General features: G+C 41.2%; 1 protein-coding gene across 3 annotated transcripts in view; it reads right to left on the reverse strand.

The window, feature by feature from the left end:
- Positions 1 to 14,434, reverse strand: part of znf516 (zinc finger protein 516) — a 143,323-nt gene extending 128,889 nt beyond the window's left edge. For 2 of the 3 annotated variants that reach the window (XM_072261523.1, XM_072261502.1), the window contains exon 1: positions 14,346 to 14,434. The gene's annotated coding sequence lies outside the window, so the exon portion shown is untranslated. The remainder of the gene's footprint in view (positions 1 to 14,345) is intronic. The other variant, XM_072261513.1, reaches the window with a different exon arrangement.
- Between the last annotated feature and the right edge of the window lie 2,515 nt (positions 14,435 to 16,949).

The following is a 16,949-nucleotide window of genomic DNA, read 5'->3' on the forward strand; positions in this document are numbered from 1 at the left end:
AATATCGATTTAATCACATAAAACTAGAAGTAGCAGTAGGACACTTGACCCCTCAGGCATCTTCCATCATTGAACAAGATCATTGGCTGAACATATGTTGGTGATTATAGCCTGCAGCCAATAGTCGCACAGTATAATTAATGATGAATCAATCAGTTGTCTTCACCGTACTGCAATAAGCCTGAAATAAATATTATATGTGTATTTATTTCTGTCCTGATTTATTCACATCCATTTGTATCATCATATATGCTTTGTCAGAAAGCTGTTGAGATGTCATTTGTATCAAAGTTGATAAATCCTGCAGAACAAGCTTGCTTTGTCCATCTGTTTAGATCAGGTTGAAAGCTCAGAGGAAATGATACGAGTTGCATGAAATTTAATGCTGCAATTTTCTGAAACCTAGCAGTATTCCTCACTGGACATAACAATTTCTTCACAAGGCAGTAACACTATTGCTACCATTGAAAATACCAGTGAATGCACTTGCGGTACAGACCGCTAACTGATGTACCTTACTTTTAACTCATATCAGTCTCGTGCTCCAGACAGAAAAAGGAAAAAAAAGTAGTCCTATATTTCCACTGGGATTTGCACAATGAAGTACATCTAAAGTGCATTCACCAGTCGAATTTGGGATTTTGTGCACACCAGTATCTTACAGATAACAGTGATCAGCTGACCTGTTCGATTGATATTGATTAAGAGAATAAATATCACCAGAAACCTGGGTAACTTCTACTGCTTTGATATAGTGCTGTGGAACTTAGTATAGCAGAACAAACCTTTGTTTAATGTCTCAGCCAAAGAAGAAACATGCTACTACTTTCCCTGACAGACATGGACAATAAATCTCATGCGTCTGAGTTATTTTCATTGAGTACAAGCAGAGATACAAAGATGTGGGTGTGGGGGGGTGGGGGTAACAGTAGAATTTATATGAGGAGCCAAGTCAAAGTTGTCAGTAAACCTGAATGTTTCTGAAAGCCTCTGAGAATTTTATTACAATTCGACATCAACCCCATAGAAAGACTTTAAACCAGATGAGCCAAAACTTTATTAAGGAGATAGGTATTCAGGAAAATTTTATAGGAGAAAACAGATGTAACAAGATGGACAGGGGCTGAAGGCATAGTCAGCAATTATAGTGCAATTAAATTTACGAATACAGAGATGTTGCATCATTGTAGGGATAGAGGAGCTGAGACCAGATGGAGATGTGAAAACAAGGACTAAAGTTCAAAATAAATTTATCATCAAGTACACATATGTCACCTTATACAACCCTGAGATTGATTGCCTTATGGGCACACTCAATACATCCACAGAATAATAACCATAATAGAGGTGATAAAAGACTACACCAACTTGGGCACTCTACCAGTGTGCAAATGCAAGAAAGAAAGAAATAATAATAAATAAATAAGCAATAAATATTGAGAACATGAAATGAAGAGTGCTTGAAAGTGAGTCCATTGGTTATGGGAACATTTCAATGATGGGGCAAGTGAAACTGAGTGAAGTTATCCCCCTTGGTTCAAGAGCCTGATGGTTCCTAAGCCTGGCGGTGTGAATTCTGAGGCTCTAGTACTTTCTTTCTGATGGGAGCAGCAAGAAGAAAGCAATCCTGGGTGGTGGGGGTCCCTGATGATGGATGCTGCTTTTCTGCAACAGCATTTCATGTAGATGTGCTCAATAGTGGAGAGGGCTTTACCCTATTGTCAAAGTTTTAGATGTCATGCCAAATCTTAGCAAACTCCTAAGAAGAAGAGGCACCGCTATACATTCCTCGCTATTAAACTTATGTGCCTGCCCCAGGACAGGTCCTCCAAAGTAATAATACCGAGGAATTTAAAGTTTCCACCTCTGATCCTCTGGTGAGGACTGGCTCATGGACCTCTGGTTTCCTTCCCTGAAGTCAATAATCAGCTTCTTAGTCTTGCTGACTTTGAGTAAAGAGGTCGTTGTTGTGGCACCACTCAGCCAGATTTTCAATCTCTCTCCAATATGCTGATTCATCACCACCTTTGATTGGGCCTACAACAGAGGTGTCATCAGTAAACTTGAATATGGCATTAGAGCTGTGATTAGCCACACAGTCATGAGTAGAGTAGGGAGCTAAGCACACAGCCCAGTGGTGTACCTGTGCTGATGAAAAAGGAAGTATTGAGGCCAAGATCTTGGAGCTTATTGATTAGTTTTTAGGGCGATGGTGGTATGGAATGCTGAGCTGTAGCCTATAGAGAATATCCTGATGAGTGCATCGTTGCTGTCCAGATGTCTCCAGAATTGAGAGAAAAGCTGATGACATGGCATCTGCTGTGAACCTGTTGCTCTGGTAGGTGAACTGGAGCAGATCCAAGTCGCTTCTCAGGCAGGAGTTGATGTGTTTCATCACCCACCTCTCAAAATACTTCGTCACTGTGGATGTAGATGCAAATGGATGATGGTGATTGAGGCCTTCCACCTACCACCTTCTTCTTGAGCACCGGTATAACTGAAGCCTGCTGGAAGCAGGTGGGTACCTCAGACTGCCAAAGTGAGAGGTTACAGGTCTCAGTGAGCACTCCATCCAGTTGATCAGAACTGGTTTTTAATACTTGGCCAGGTACCCCATCTGGGCTGGATGCTTTTCGTGGTTTCACCCTCCTGAAAGCTGCTCACATACTGGTTTCGGAGACTGAAGGATGCGGGAGTTTCTGATGGTTTCTCCATATTTTGACAGTCAAAGCGAGCACAGAAGGCACCGAGCTTACGGGGAACTGAAACCATACTTTCTCCTATGTCACTTGATGTCACTTTATAAGAGGTGATAATATTCGAGCCCTGGCACAACTGTTGAGAATCTTCCTTTGATTCAAGTTTAGTCGAGAGTTGCCGCTTAACCCGTGAGATGGCTTTCCAGAGATCTTCCCTGAACCTCTGCTAAGTTTTTCACTCATCAGACTTGAACGCCTCTGATCTGGCTCTCAACAGATTGTGGATCTCTTGGTTCACCCAGCTGGGGAAGACTCTGAATGATTTTGTGGAGGTTCATTTTTTTATATATAAATGATCAGCTTTATTTGTCACATGTACATCAAAACATTGAAACGTAGTTGAAATGCGTCAGAACAAATCAGCGAGGAATGTACTGGGGCAAGTGTTGCCATGCTTCCAGTGCCAACACTGTATGCCCACAACACTCTAACCCCAATGTAAGTCATGAGGAAACCAGAGTATCAGGTGGAAACCGACATGGTCATGGGGAAAGTGTACAAACTCCTCATGGACACCGCCGGGAATCGAACCTTGATTGGTCACTGCTAGCACTGTAAAGTGATTGTGCTAAATACTACGCCACCATGCCACCTCTATGCCACTCTGCCACTGTCTGTGCTACCTTCAAGGATATGAATTGAAAACCGAAGGATTTCTTAACAACAAGTACAGGGAAGTTGGAAGGAACATGGAGAGAGAGAGGAACCCAGGACCAGAACTGGCTGTAACTGCATTCTGTATTACCTGTTCTTTACAGAAATCAATTACGGCATTTAGAAAGTGTAAAATTCAGAGTGCCAATATATTTCATAAGACATATCACATTAACATCCTAAAAACAAAAATAAGAATCAATGCTAGCTATGTTTTTGGAGAAATATAACCTTCTCCTGACCCATTTTAATATAACTCCTTTTTAATTTAAACAAGCTTTGCAAGTAAAATTAGGAAGCTTCAAAATGGCTTGCAACTCTAATGACAGCAAGTGTCAGTATCATAAGATCAATATTAACATCTGCCTCTATAAATGAGGAATGTAGGTTAAGCACCTCAACAGTAACCACTGCAAAAGCTGGGGAATATACTTACTATTGAAAGTCAGGGCCACTCATGAGACAAGTTGGAGCCCTGTAACCTAACGATTAAATGTGTGGATTGGTAGCTATTGATCTGGAGATACGAGTTAAAATCCTACTATCACGAGCTTTGCTCTCTGAGTTGTTCCAGCAAGCTATTCAGTTCAAGGCAACTCGGGACGGGCAATAAATACCAGCTTTGGGGACACCTATCTAAAAATAGAAAGGATTTAAATGACACCATGCAGCCGACTTCAGATTCAGGTTTACTTATCATACATACATCATACAGTGAAATGCATCATTTACGTTAACAACAAAGCCACCCACGGGCACAGTGGGGGCTGCCCGCAAGTGTCGCCACACATTCTGGTACCATCATAGCATGCCCACAATGCTCAGCTCAACAACACTACACAGATCCATACAACAACAGCAGCAGCAGCGGCAGCAGCAGCTGCAAAAGAACAAGAACAAGCCTCTTCCTCACCATCCCAACCCTCACACACACAGCCCTCCAACCCCAGGAGAGGCCACTCTAGAATTTGGCCCTGGACTCTCAACCTCCAGTCTCTGGCATGGGCTGCAAGACTTGCCACAAAATGCACATTCTCAAACATACCCTGGCATTTCGGTAAAATAAAAGTGAAAGGAATAAACCCATAACTTCACTGAAATGTTGAGGTTTATCAAAGGATGAAACACTTACTGAGGTACCAACATTTCTGGTTATTGGTAATTGGTTTATTATTGTCACATGTACGAAGGTACAATGAAAAACACTGTATCACATGCGATTGATACATAATATATTATTTCAAAACACAAGTATATTGAGGTAGGGCAATGATAAATCAATAGCAGAATGTAAACTATGATGTAACAGTTACAGTGTAGGCAGACAATTAGTGCAAGGACCATGAGAAGTTAGACTAAGAGATCAAGAGTTCATCTTTACCATACAAGAGGTCCATTCAGGAGCCTTATAAAAGCAGGATAGAAGCTGTCCTTGACCCAAGTAGTGCAGGCTCTCACGCTTTCATACCTTTTAAACACAAGGAAGTCTACTAATGCTGGAAATCCAGAGGAACACACACAAAATGCTGGAGGAACTCAGCATCGATGGAAATGAACAAATAGCCAACATTACACGCCGAGTCCATTCTTTAGTAACTTTTGCCTGATGGAGTGGAGGAGAGGAGAGAATGACAAGGGTGAGAACGGCCTTTGATCACATTGGTTGCTTTCCCAAGAGCAGTGGGAAATGTAGGCAGAGTCAATGGAAGAGAGGCTGTTTGTGTGATGGACAGTTATATTCATAACCCTGCAATTTCTTGTGGTCTTAGGCAAAGTAGTTGCTAGACAAGCTGTGAATTTAGCCACAGAGTTATACATGATGGAAACATATACTTCAGACCAAATTGTCCATAGTGACAAAGATGTCCATTTCAACCAGTCACATTTACCCACATTTGATCCATATCCCTCTATAGAATTCTTACCCACGTAGCTGTCTAAATCACTCTTAAATATTGTTATTGTACCCGCCTCAAACTCCTCTGGAAGCTTGTTCTCTATGTGGGGAAAAAGTTGCCATGTTTCTCCCTCAGGAAGGCGAGAGCAGTTAGATTCCTCGTAGAGTCCAAATGAGCAGCATGAATGTCCACAGATTTCCCAGCTCCTAGGCTGACAATAGTAGGAAGAAGAAGCATTGAGATATAAAGGACAGCCATGATCTTATTGAAAGGCAAAACATGAGGGGCCAAATAGCTTGCTCCTGCGTCTGTTTCTTATTAAATCTACCCCCTGGTGCAAGTACCTGATGCAAGTACAACAGCTTCACTGAAATGAACAAGAGGTCAGAACACCACAGGAACAGGCCCATTGGCCCACAATGTTGGGCCAAACTATTTAAGATACTAATTACACTAATCTTTCTCTGCACTTGGTTTTTCTCCTTCCATTCTCTGAGTAATTATGTGCCTATCTAAGAGCTTCTTTAAGTCCTCTATTGTACCTGCCTCCACCATCACCCCAATGGTACATTTCAGGTACCCACAACTCGCTGTAAAAAAAAATACTTGTCCCGTACTTCTCCTTTGAATTTTCCCTTTCTCAACTTAAATGCTTGCCCTCTAGTATTAGGCATTTCAAATCTGGGAAAAAGATACCGACTGTGTACTCTATCTAAGCCTCTCATAATTCAAAAGGAAAGAAGCAGCTGTCAGAGTAATGGTAAGTTGAGGAAAGAAGTAGAAGGTTCCTCTGCGATGGGTAGAAACCAAGGTTTCCAAGTGATGTAATTATTTTGGGCCCTGTTCCAATGTACTTTCCAATGTTTTTGTTTTTTATTTCTGATTTTAAGCATCTTCACCTTCTGATTTTCAATGTACGTACTGTAAGTAGCACTCATTTCTTTTACAACTATAGAAAAGGAAATATTTTCACTTCCTCACTATGTGGTGTACAGTACCTGCATCCAGCAGGTCTGAATGATTTTCAGCTCACCCTGAAACCACCACTTTTTATTTGATTCAATTTAATTTTCTTAGTTTCAATATGTTTAATTAGTTTTAAACTCCTTTTACAGATTTTTTAAAAAAGATAATTAATTAACAATAGTTTTGCTTTTCAATCTTTCCTGGGAGCTTATGAATGTCTGTGAACTTCAAAAGTTCCACATTTTACAGTGAGTTGTGGGATAGGAGGGAGGAGAAGATGGCGACGCGACGCAGCGTGCGTGACCATTCCGAATGAATATCATATGTGTAACTAGGGGGCCATGCACAATCCAGATTTGATGGAGACAGCCGTGAGGAGCACGGAGGAACACCTGGAGTAACTTCTGAAATGCCTGCTTCACTGCCACTGCTACTGTGCAATCGAGAATCTCCGGAGACGAAGGCCCCAAATCCTCGGCTTTGCGTATCACCTGTTGCCGGGGCCGGGGTCGAAGCGCTCGGCAGAGATGGTGCTTGGTGCTCGGTGTCAAAGGGGTGGGTCAGAGGCTTGGAGTTTTTCAGACGGACTCGGAGTCGGACTGTGATTGGATGCTTCCAGGATGCTGCATCGGCAAGTTGGCGGCGCTGGAGGTTTACCGTCTGCGTGAGGTGATGAGACTTTTGAGAGACTCCGTGACTTTTACTGTGCCATGGTCTGTTCTTAACAAATTACGGTATTGCTTTGCACTGTTGTAATTATATATTATAATTACGTGGTTTTTGTTAGTTTTTAAGTCGGTTTGTCATGTGTTTCTGTAATATCATTCTGGAAAGACATTGTATCATTTCTTAATGCATGCATTACTAAATGACAATAAAAGAGGACTGCGTGTCCTCATAATCATAATCATAACTTCAGTGACAATTTTTGTAGTCAGTGGCGTTGGGAGCTGGGGCTTTAGGGGTTGCCACACCTTTCTATCTGGGCAGGGTGAGGTTCCCTGCTGCCATGAGCCAGGCTGAGGTGCTTTGAGCAGGACCCAGCACGAATCTCAGGAGTAGGCTGTACTCCAGGGTGCAGAACACAGGTGACGAGTGGCTTCATGGAGAGCTGAAGATCAACAAACAAGAAGCTAGAGGAACTGAGGATGTCCAGCAGCATCTGAGAGGGAAATGGACAGTCAATATTTTGGGTTGACACCCTTCATCTGGAAGTCCACTGTCCATTTCCCTTTTCAGAAACTGCCTGATCCAGTGAATTCCTCTGGTTTCTTGTGTGTTGCTCCAGGTTCCGGTATCTGCAGACTCTTGTGGTCACCTGAACTGAAGATCATTCACACAGGCTTTGATGCAGATACTGTATACAGTACCACATAACAAACATGTACAACTGTGCCTCACTGAGGAAACGAAAATACTATCTTTTGCACAGTTGGGAAGGAAAAGGAGTGTCTCCTGAACATCAAAAAATCGAAAAAGCCACACATGTTAAAAATAAAATAAAATCAGAAAATACAGGAAAGGTCATCAGAACAGGATCCAAAGCTATTTTGTCACTTGGACAGCCTTAGTCTGCACCTCATCGAGATGCTTCCCTACCCCACCAACCCCACTCTCCCATTCCCTCCAGCTCATTCTCTCTCTGCAACTTAAAATATAAACAAAACTTAGGTGAACGACTTACAAAAATATGGATAGAAGCACTCTCCACTATTTTGATCTAGAGTTTTAAAAGGATATGGAGACACTGGAAAAGATGCGGGGGGGGGGGAGGGTGAGGTGGGAGCATCAAGCACATGAAATTATATAGAGCCTTTCGGACCAACCCATCCAATCTGACCAAGGTACCTACTCTAATTTGCCTGTGTTTGTCCCATATCCATCTAAATCCTTCTTACCCACAGGAAGTTTACATCTTGTAATTGTGCCTGTCTACATCACTTCCTCTGGTGGCTTATTCCAAATACCTGCCAACCCCTGTGTAAAAAACTTGCCCCCCAAAGTCCCTGAAAATCACCTCTCTCGCATACAGTATATAGACAGTGGAAGATCGAACAGTCTGGAGTGAGTGTGACCCGAACTGATTTCCTAACATGGTGCAAGGGTGGACACAGAGGGGCTGCTTCCATTTGTGGGGCAGAGTCAAATCAAGCACAATAAATACTCAAAAGTACCCGGTAAATCTCATTGGGGAACACAGGAGAAGCCTTTGTATCCTGAAAGAGGACGTGCTGGGCTGAGGAGTCAATTGTGTATTACTGAAGTTTAAGTTATGTTTTTCTTGTGAATGCTGCTTATCTGATGCTCTGCATCTACTTTGCTGCTCCAAGTAAGTTTTTCATAGCTCCTGTGCTTTCACATACCTGTGCATGTGGCAATAAAACTCAGCTTTGACTTTACTGAAATTAAAACTAACAGGATAAAATGAGCCTTACCTCACGTAATATTAACTTTTTTTGTTAAAGGTGGGTGCAGTAGAGTACATGAATATACCTCTCAAAAATTATGGTAAATGAATGATTGGAAAATATACCAGTAATAGAGGTGGCAACACAATCATGAAGAATCACCATATTCATTACACAATGTGCATAATTCAATTTCCTTTGTCTTCATGGTGGCATAGTTCCAGTAACATCAAAAATATATTATGCCAGCTATCTGCAACACCACAGATACCATCTTAAACTTTGCTGAAAAATCGCTTGGCTGATAACATAGCTATAGACAAGAAAGTTAATATTTCAAAATTTACTATCACTTTCAATATATTGGTGCTATTGGGGAGGCTTTAAACTAGATTTGCAGGGGGATGGGAACCAGAGTGCCAGAGCTGACAGTGTGGCTGGGGTGAAAATAAATGATGTTAAAAGTTCAAGCAAATCCGCTAATAGAAAGGTTGTGAGTGGTGGTAAAAATCTTCTGAGGTGTATATATTTCAATGCTAGGAGTATTGCGGGGAAGGCGGATGAGTTGAGGGCATGGATTGACACGTGGAATTATGATGTTGTAGCAATTAGTGAAACTTGGCTACAGGAGGGGCAGGACTGGCAGCTTAATATTCCAGGGTTCCGATGTTTCAGATGTGATCGAGGCAGAGGAATGAAAGGTGGGGGAGTAGCATTGCTTGTTAGGGAAAATATTACAGCAGTGCTCAGGCAGGACAGATTAGAGGGCTGAGTCCTTATGGGTGGAGCTGAGAAACAGAAAAGGTATGGCCACATTGGTGGGATTGTATTACAGACCACCCAATAGTCAACGAGACTTGGAAGAGCAAATGTGCAGAGAGATAGCAGACAACTGCAGGAAACATAAAGTTGTGGTGGTAGGGGATTTTAATTTTCCATATATTGATTGGGACTCCCATACTGTTAGGGGTCTAGATGGTTTAGAGTTTGTAAAATGTGTTCAGGAAAGTTTTCTAAATCAATATATAGAGGGACCAACTAGAGGGGATGCAATATTGGATCTCCTGTTAGGTAACGAATTAGGGCAAGTGATGGAAGTCTGTGTAGGGGAGCACTTTGGTTCCAGTGATCATAACGCCATTAGTTTCAATTTGATCATGGACAAGGATAGATCTGGTCCTAGGGTTGAGGTTCTGAACTGGAAGAAGGCCAAATTTGAAGAAATGAGAAAGGATCTAAAAAGCGTGGATTGGGACAGGTTGTTCTCTGGCAAAGATGTGATTGGTAGGTGGGAAGCCTTCAAAGGGGAAATTTTGAGAGTGCAGAGTTTGTATGTTCCTGTCAGGATTAAAGGCAAACTGAATAGGAACAAGGAACCTTGGTTCTCAAGGGATATTGCAACTCTGATAAAGAAGAAGAGGGAGTTGTGTGAAATGTATAGGAAACAAGGGGTAAATCAGGTGCTTGAGGAGTATAAGAAGTGCAAGAAAATACTTAAGAAAGAAATCAGGAGGGCTAAAAGAAGACATGAGGTTGCCTTGGCAGTCAAAGTGAAGGATAATCCAAAGAGCTTTTACAAGTATATTAAGAGCAAAAGGATTGTAAGGGATAAAATTGGGAGGTACCTAATAAAGTGGCCGCTGAGTGTTTGTCTGTTTGTGATTTTTGCGAGTGTGTGTGCATTGCACCTATACAACTGAGTGTTATGCACATGAGAGTGTGCGTGTGTATAACTGAGAGTGAGCATGTATACGATGGTGTGTGTACATGCAATATTAATATTCAGAAGCTGCCATTTAACAGAATTTAATATCCTCTGTTTGAAAACAGAAATCCAATACCTCAATGGCCGGTCAACCAGATTTGCAATATTCATTCCAAACATAACATCCTGGTTCCTTCTCTCAGATATCCTAGCCACAGGGTCACATTATTATATAATCCCAAACAGTGGAGAAGCACATGCTTCAGGTAATAGGAAGATGGAGAATCATAGTACTGTCAATGAAGGCAACCTCCTCTGCCTGGATAGCTGGATCTTTCCTTCATGCTGAAGATTATCAATTTGTGTCCTACAACAGAGACTTGAGATGCCATATCAGTGTACTATTAAGGAAGCGCCAGCATTGTCCTTGGATGAGTTGTTGAATGCAGGATTTGCCTTCCCTCTCATGCACACACAGTGTTTCTCCAGGGAATTCTGCACATTGAAGATTTATCTCTCAGGTAACCTCATAAAATCTATTTTATTGCTGATACAGGATCCAGCTTTGCACTCTGACTGTACCCTCATCATCACCACACAGAACTTTGAGAAATCATATTCTTCCCCTAAACCTGACCAGATGAAAACAGAGATCCACCTACCCAATTTATCTGAAGAAAACTCAGTCGGTCTGCACTCCTCCCAATTTATCTAATGAACTATATTGTGATACATCAGAGATTGTTATCCAGAGCAGATACATTTCCATTTTTTAATCTGGTTTTGTTTCACTGACAGAGTTTCTCATCTGTACTAATATAGAGATAAAAGCAAATTTATGAGCATCACACATCAAATTACTTCAAGGAGAGATACAAGAAAAGTGTGTGATAGTGGAATTATCTACAATGCTTCTAAATTGCTGATGTAGACTCGCTGGATCAAACGGCTTTTTCCTTCTGCGCCATACTTCTCTATGGTTCCATTATACAGAATGCTCATGCAAGGAGTATTCTTTATTAAGTTATTGTGAAACTGAGATAATGGTTGCTCTGTTTTTACTGTATGACTGAACAGGCAGTTAATTCTGAACTGCATCATTCAGTGACAAACATGGGAAGTTAATGGCAACCCTGTCCCAGTGTTAATCATCAGCAGGGGCAGTGTACAGAGTGAAGCTATGGCTGGAGGTTGAAGAGCAACTTTCTCCTTCAGTGGAAGTGGAAACAATTTCCACAAGATTACAAACACAATTTTGTTCCTGAATGTTTTGTTTGATTTGCTTTGCAGTAACTGGCAAAATGACACAAAGTCAACCTGTTGACTTCTATTTAATTCTCAAGATTTCTGTTAAGTTTGTCAAACTGTGCCCTATTCTTCAGAAAAGTATCTGACACTTAGCATGCCTCTTCCACTTCTATAAACACATGGATTAAAAATTCAATTGACAAATATGTTCAGAGCACACAGTCTTAAAACTGATGGCAAAACATTTTGGCTCCAAATACTAAGCAGAAATGACTTGCTACTTGCATGAGTTCTTTCACAAATAATTCAAATCTATGTGTAGAGCCTTCTACTAAAGTTCTCATCATCCACTCAAGAAGGATGAATATAAACAGCTGTAAACTGTTCACCTCTGCATGGAAAATCAGACACATTCCTTCCCCTCCATATTCCTTGCAATAATGAAAACGTTTGGTAACCTACACTGTAATACATCCATTTATTTATGAATGAATATATTTATTTAAACCATCTAGGTCTTTTTCCTAGAAACTGATCTAAACACAAAGTCCTCAGTCTAAAAGTAGATCCTGGCAGCCCATACCATAAATAAAACAGGTATAAATCCCAACGTAACCGTTAGCAACAAAAACAAGCATGAACAGCCAAGCCCTGACACAAGAACGCTGTTTACAAAACTTACCATGTTTGTATATGAAGCCTCCTAATCAGAATTAGTTATTATTATTCCAACAGTTAAAGCTTTAAAACTTGCAGGACCCACAATGTCTTGAGGAGTGAGTGAGTGAGTGTGAGTGTGTGAATGTGTGTGTGTGTGTGTGTGTGTGTGTGTGTGTGTGTGTGTGTGTGTGTGTGTGTGTGTGTGTGTTGCCTATAATTGTTTGCACATGTAGATGTGTATGTGTGTTGTCAAGTGTTGCAGCTGAATGTGTAAGAGCTGACTTACACATGTCAATGTATGTTCAGGTGTGTGGGTAATTACATATGCATGTTTGATACGTGTCTGTATACATGTTTGTGTATGTATCAGTTTTGTGCAATTGTACGTGTGTCTGTGATCGAATGTACCTCCATATGTGAATTCTGTTTTGTTACTTGCAACTCACTGAATAATCAGTCACCAAACTTAACACAAGCTGGTACAAATTGGTTAACAACTCAACTACAGACAATTTTTCTCTGAGCCCAACAGGACTCAACACCACTTTACACCTTAAACCCTCCAACCCCCCAGCTCCTCCCACCACCACTAAATGAAATGGAAGCTTAAAAAACTGCATAAATTTAGAAAAGATAACGTTGTCTTCTATCTGTTTTTGTGCTGGCCAGACACCCACCAGATGCTTTCAATTGTATCCCAGAGTTCCTGTGGAGAAGCCTGTACAAAGGATGCTATGTTGAATCAGTGTTGAAGGTTGGTTGGACTGCAGTTCCTTGGACTTCACACTGAAGGCAGGATGTGAGGGCGAGAAGGTTCAATGAATGGTACTGATGATGAATTACTGGATCTGCTGTGGATATTCTTCTTGGGGCAGGGGAAAAATAGGTGTCCAAGATCAGGAAGAGGCCATCAAGAACAAATAAAGAGAGGCTATTTTCCTATTGGTGGAGGACATGGGGTTGACTTGGAAAGAACCAAAAGTTGCCCTGATGGAATGCCCATTTAAATGTGAACTAACAGTAACCCAGAGTCTCTGCTTGGAGGGATGACTGATACACATAGACTGTGGTTTTGAGAAAGGAGCAGTCAACATAATCAAAAGTTCCACCCACCATGGTGACTATCTATTCACCCCTAGCCTCGCCCATCCAATGGGGCAGAAGACACAAAGGCCCGAAAGCACCTACTACCAGGCTCATGGACAGCTACTATCCTGCTGTTATAAGACTATTAAATGTTTTCCTGGGACCACAAAATGGACTCTGGACCTCACAATCTACCTGGTTGTGACCTTGTGCTTTCCTGTCTACCTGCACTACACTTTCTCTCTCCTGGAACACTTTGTTCTGCATTCTGTTATAGTTTTACCTTGTACTACCTCAATGCATTGTATGAATTGACCCGTATGAACACCAGTTTTACACTGTGTCTCGCTCCACGTGACAATAATAACCCAATTTACCGACATGATGCGCAGACCCGCGTGATTGATTTTACCAAACGTCTGCGTAAATCCGACGATTTATCATTATTAATCATTCTAATGTCAATTAATTGTCCCTTTCTAACCGTTCGATGAACTCAGGTGTCCCACCCTACGCTCGCTTCACCCGCTTAGACGATGCCCGCTCCCCAAATTCATCTCCACCGTCAAAGTCGATGGAACAGAAGAGTGGAAAATCAACGCCACGCTACTTTCTTCAATGAAAGCGTGTTCAGCGCAAGTGTCAAGGTCTAATTTCTATGACTGATACAGCAACTCCAACTCCATGCAGTCTATTCTATATGTGCAGCCTTCTGTAAATCACAAGTGACCAAGGACACATACACATGACGGACCTGTCAAAGCAACAGCAGCAAACCCGAGCCGAATTAGGAGACTTCGGATGTCCAGCCCGGGTAGAGTAAAAGACTGATAAGACTGATACTAGCAGTAGAATCATCCCTTCTCCCCCCCTCTCTCTCTCTCTCTCTCACACACACACACAAACACAGACGAACATCGCTCACAATTGATTTACTTTTCATCTACCTCGCTATACTCACTGCGGGTTTTCCTCTCAAGGAATCTCCTCTCGCTTTCGGCAAATCATGGGCTTTGCAACTAAAATAATAATCCACTCCACTAAATATGCAGCCGTCTCTGGAGAGAAACGAAACCTCTTTATGACAAATACACATATAGCCCTCGCCAACCAATCAGCCAGCTCCGAACACTGTAATAAAAATGCAATTTATGCGTATTATTCCAGCTATGCTTTTGTGTGTGTGTGTATAACATTTTAATTTATAATTTCACCTAACGTACAAAAATAAATAACCCTCACACCTCCAACTTACCGACGTATCCTGCACTGGAAACATTTATGTTAATGTAGGAAAAATAAATAAGTCTTGAGTTCTGTTAACTTGAATAAACTTTGCAGATAATGTCCGTTTCTACCAGTAAAATATCCGTGAAGAGGAAAACGCTACGAATAGACGAATAACGTCTTGTATACTTCAATTTCTTGGATCGTATGGAAAAAAAGATTAATGGGCTAACAAGATGGGTGGGTGGGGAGTGATGGGTTTGAAGCAATCCTAACTTGTCCAGTAAAGTCCCTCCCTCTCTTGCAAAGATCGCCGGCTATCACCATTAACGATTTAGGAAACTCGAAACAGCCGTAAAAGAGACTCTATTAATTCTTCTCCAAACTAGGCTTTTGGAGTTAATCCAATATAATCAAAACCTTCAGGCCAATTCACTAATCCCTATGAATATATGAATCTTTTGATTTGATTATTGCTGGAAATTAAGTAGCTAGCATATCATAATATATTTTTTGCAAAGTTAAAATATTTCACTGACATTATAAAATGCATTCCTTAGAGTGTGTTGCAAAGGTGAAATACAATGGCCTTCATAACCCTTCCAATTCACAAAGTATTAATATTTTACAGAGCAACTCCAACCAATAAATTTTGGAATTTATTGTCACTGTGCCCACATTCCAAGTATGATTAAAATTATAATATAAAAAGCTGCAGATGCTGGAAATCTGAAATTAAAAAAAACACAGAAAAATGCAGGAAAAAATGAAATAACAGAAAAATGCAAGAAACATTCAGCACGCCAGGAAGCATCTGTGGAAATAGAAAGAGCTGAAACATTAACTCTGTTTCTCTTTCCTGCTGTGTTTCCAAAGTGGTCTCAGATTAAAATTAATCCTTATCCATATTTACAATGCTGGCAGCAAGGTAGAATTACAGTGTGACATGTTTACAAAGTAATTTTTATTGCATTTCTGGAAAGGATGGCAGAAAATTATTAAAGAGAACTTAGAAGAAATAATTGAAAAAATACTGCACAGGATGTTGGACAAAGAGCAATTGTTTAATTCTCGTTAAGAATCATAGGGTCGTGCGGCTTGGGAACAGCATCTTCAGCCTGCCTGAGTCCACACTGACTATAAGCACTAATCCTACTTTCTTCTCTGTTTATTCCCATCAATTATTCACTCATCTGCACACTAGGAGCAATTCCCAGTGACCAATTAACCTAACAACCTTTGGAATGTGGGAAGAAATTCACACAATCAGAGGGAGAACTTGTGAACTCCACACAAACATTAGCAGATTCCGGACTGATCCAGGTTATTGGAGCTCTGTGTCATTGCCTGTACTAGCTGGGTCACTGTGCCAGGCACAAGAGGCTAAACTGTCTCCTTGAATGCCATAGGATTCTGGTCAACTTAAGAATGGGAACACAAGAGACTGCAGATGCTGGAATCTGGAGAGACAAACAATCTTCTGAAGGAACTCAGCATGTCAGGCAGTATCTGCGGAAGGAAAAGGTGAGAACCGTGCATCAGGACTAAGGGTAGAGAGGGGCAAATGGCTAGTATAAAGAGCAGAAGGAGAATGGCGAGACCAGAGTCCTCACATCTTGCTCTGTCACTGCAATGCCAGTCACCTCAAACTCTAGTCCTGGATTTTAAGTTCCACTAGTAGGTTGCTTGTAACTTAAGAATGGAGTTTGAATTGTTCCCATCACATTTGACAAGAATTGCTAATTTCCTAGTCTCTATTGACCACTTTGGCATCACCCCAGAAGATTAACATCAGCACTCCCATTGGCAGCCGAGTACCACAGTGTGCAGATTAAACTTCTTGTGATTCTTTTGCGCTGGCAAGGTGTTTTATTAACTTCCTGAAGAATTGAAAATCTGTCAAGTACAAAATCTGGCATCAACTTAAAAGTGTTAACATTGGAGGAATTTAGCTACCATAACATCCTTGCAAACTCCTTAATGCTTGTCTTATGGTAAATAATTTTTAATTTTGAAGATTGACACTTCATCAGTATGTGGAATCTGTTTAGCAAACAATGATAGTGACATGTTTTGTATTTGCTGCAGATTTAATATTTCTTTTGTTGAATAGAGCAATACTATTACTGGTCAGAGTAAACCACTGAGGATGCTTAAAAAGTACTTTGGAATACTGGCAGGACTCTGTGAGGACAGGGGAAAGTGCTAGTCATCAGGAAGGGTCAGGTGGAGAGGGATGAGTGGGACCAGCGAGTCATGGGACCAAGTTGCCGCGGAAGGCAGAAAGGGGTGGGAAGGAGAATATGTGACTGGTGGTGGGGTCTTCTTGTAGCTGGAG

This window comes from Mobula birostris, chromosome 1 (genome assembly GCF_030028105.1).
Source record: "Mobula birostris isolate sMobBir1 chromosome 1, sMobBir1.hap1, whole genome shotgun sequence".
In the NCBI taxonomy this organism is placed as follows: Eukaryota; Metazoa; Chordata; class Chondrichthyes; order Myliobatiformes; family Myliobatidae; genus Mobula; species Mobula birostris.